Genomic DNA, 3352 nt, shown 5'->3' on the forward strand with positions numbered 1-3352 from the left:
CAGCTGTTTTTGGGAGCAGGGTTCTCTCCAAAAGAGTCATAAATTATTCTGTAGTTGGAGGCACGGGCTATCGTGTGAGAGTTCCAGAAGTTTAAGTACTTCGTTTACGGTAGGAAAACGAGGGTCTATATGGACCATAATGCATTAGAATTTTTACTTATTTCAAAACACAGAAGACTTGCAAGAAGGGCAGCCTATCTGTAGCAATACAATTTTACCATAGAATATATACAAGGAAGTCAGAATGTCACGCTCATCTATAGGGCTTGAGAGTAGTACCAAAGAAGGTTTTGAGGACAACCTCTATAGCTTGTACTACATACATAAGGAACCATTAGGAAATATCGTAACCTGCAGCATGCAAGATGGTAAGAAGGATCGAGGCAAAGATCCCTACCTTGTAAAATTGAAACCGAAGTGGAGGGACAGGAGTCAAACAACCATTAGGCAGATCCGCCTTCGAAGAAAATGTATACTTTCCTACTGAAGCAATGTGGGGGACGCAGAATGGTGTCTATGTTTTGCCAATCACTTAATTAAGAAGGTGCTATGATGTGGTGCGGTGGTCGTGCGGTAGCGTTCTCGCTTCCCCCGCCCGGGTTCCCGGGTTCGATTCCCGGCGGGTCAGGGATTTTCTCTGCCTCGTGATGACTGGGTGTTGTGTGATGTCCTTAGGTTAGGTTTAAGTAGTTCTAAGTTCTAGGGGACTGATGACCATAGACCATAGTGCTCAGAGTCATTTGAACCATTTGTGGTGTGGCATACTCACCTGAGCTATGGCCATTTTGGTCTACGTAAATGTTACTTGTAGCTCACAACAATGTATCATTTCGTTCCGAGCGAGGTGGCGCAGTAGTTAGTACAATGGACTCGCATTCAGGACGACGACGGTGCAAGCCGGCTTCCGTCCATCCTGATTTAGATTTTCTGTGATTTCCCTAAATCGCTTCAGGCAAATGCCGGGATGGTTCCTTTGAAAGGGCACGGACGATTTCCTTCCTCATCCTTCCGTAATCCGATGGCAGAGATGACCTCGCTGTTTGGTCCCCTCCACCAAACCAACCAATGTATCATTTCGGGAACGTGGGGCGAAGAATTTGGTATGTGCTATCCGTCTGTAAGGACTTCCACAAAGCAAAACACATCACAGTCAACATGCTGGCACCTATGTTCCCGATAGTGCCAACCAGATTAAAGCAATTAGCGGCGGACGACCTGATGGGCGCGTTGCTAACTGCTCTTCGGGATTATAATTATGTGTTGGTATTTGTCGAATTATCTTCGAAATTCATTGTGTTGACGCCACTCAAGCGGGAGACGGGATTAACGAACTCGTGCGTCCTAACTCGAGACTTTCTACCACAGGTAGGACATGTAGTAAAGATTATACCACATAATGGGCCTCAGTATGGGTCGAGTAAGTGGGAGGAGTCGTTTAGACAGCACAAGATTGAACCGATCTTCATCTCCTCACAGCAGCCAGGCTCCACTGTACCTGAGTGATTAAGGATCTTGGAAACTCATATCGATTGTACTGCCATAAGCAGCATACTGCACAGGATGTCTTTCTGAAGTAATTTCAAGATGTCGTCAGTAAGGCACCCGATAGGATAACGAAGTTTCCACTTGTTACAGCGCTAAAGAATCGTGTTCCTCAGTACCTAATCAGGAAAGTCGTGGAATTTCCACCGAGGACTTGAGTACCGCACTGGTCCACCCATAATTGGGACTTAAACAGAATTCTGGTTGCAACCAGAGATAGAAAGACCCGCACCGATAGAAGAGCATGAAATCGTAGTTTTCACATTGGGGTGAAAGTGTTAATGAAATAGTTTCGCCATTAGAACAAACAAAGGCAGACACGTCAAAGCTTTTTCTCGTTCTACAATGGACCATTCAGGAAAGGTGTATCACCCGCCACAACGCCTTTGAACTTGAAACGCCGAGGGTAAGAAATCAATTGGACTTCACATAAAACTCTTTGTGGAATAAGATTATATCTCTAGTCTCTGGTGGAATGCATAATTTCGTTAGTAAGTACTGTTTTTTCTTTGTACGTAGTAGATGGTTATGTAGTGGGTATTTTCTTTATATTGCTAGTATCTGGGCAACGGCCTTGCCGCAGTGGATACACCGGTTCCAGTGAGAACACCGAAGTAAAGCGCTGTCGGGCGTGGTCAGCACTTGGATGGGTGACCATCCAGCCGCCATGTGCTGTTGCCATTTTTCGGGGTGCACTCAGCCTCGTGATGCCAAATGAGGAGCTACTCGACCGAATGGTAGCGGCTCCGGTCAAAGAAAACCATCATAACGACCGGGAGAGCGGTGTGCTGACCACACGCCCCTCCTATTCGCATCGTCCACTGGGGATGACACGGCGGTCAGATGGTTCGTGTGGGCCACTTGTGGCCTGAAGACGGAGTGCTAGGGTTACAGGTGACAGGAATATGATGCTCCAAGTCATCCTGCGCTATACTGCTGCTTTTTGGTATTAATATTAGGTGCCGTTGTGTAAAATTTTCTCACTTGCTCCATCCAACTTCCTGTTGCATGGGGGGACATCACCCCTTGCTAAGCGTGTGCGTCTGTAACAGATCTGAGAGCAGTGTGACATCTGGACGACACTGTTACTGTAGCTATGTTGGGAAGAGCTCCCTTTGTGGGTCTATCGAGGTTGTCTTGGGCACTGTATCTCAGCATAGCGTCGCCTTCGTTGTTACGTTTTTCGACAGTGCTTGGAAATTTGTGGTAAGAACTATGGGACCAAACTGCTGAAGGTCTTCGGTCCCTAGGCTTACACACTAATTAATCTAACTTAATCGAACTTACGCTAAGGGCCACACAGACGCCCATGCCCGAGGGAGGACTCGAACCTCCGACGGGGGGAGCCACGCGAACCGTGCTAGGACGCCAGAGAGCGCGCGGCTACCCCGCGCGGCTCCGATGGTGTTTAGGCAAGCCTGGACAGCGTTGCACCTCTCTTTGTTGGTGTTCACCAGAAGTGTTTTAGACACGCCATTACTGCGTTGTACCATGCTTCATGGTCATTTTGTGTACATGGCATTAACTGGTAAAGTGGCCACCGTTGCTGGATGCATCTTGGACCATTTAGCGAGGCTCATAAAGATGAATGCCACGTCTTCGAATGTGTGCGTTTGACGCATTGTACGTGCAACATATGCGTTCGTGGCTGTCACTCCTCAACAGGTTCAACAACACGAGTTTGGTTGGGTGTCAGACACAGAAAGGTTGAAGAGCAGTACCCATCTGTCGGAACAACTAATATGAGACCAAGCAGCAAGTTGACTGTAAGATTTAAAACTTGGACAGTTTCTTTCGGCTGAAGTTTTGT

General features: G+C 47.3%; 1 pseudogene; it reads left to right on the forward strand.

Moving 5' to 3' along the window:
• The first annotated feature begins 2106 nt into the window (after positions 1-2106).
• On the forward strand, positions 2107-2223 carry LOC126250532 (5S ribosomal RNA; annotated as a pseudogene).
• The last annotated feature ends 1129 nt before the right edge of the window (positions 2224-3352 follow it).

Source organism: Schistocerca nitens, chromosome 3 (assembly GCF_023898315.1).
Source record: "Schistocerca nitens isolate TAMUIC-IGC-003100 chromosome 3, iqSchNite1.1, whole genome shotgun sequence".
Taxonomy (NCBI): Eukaryota; Metazoa; Arthropoda; class Insecta; order Orthoptera; family Acrididae; genus Schistocerca; species Schistocerca nitens.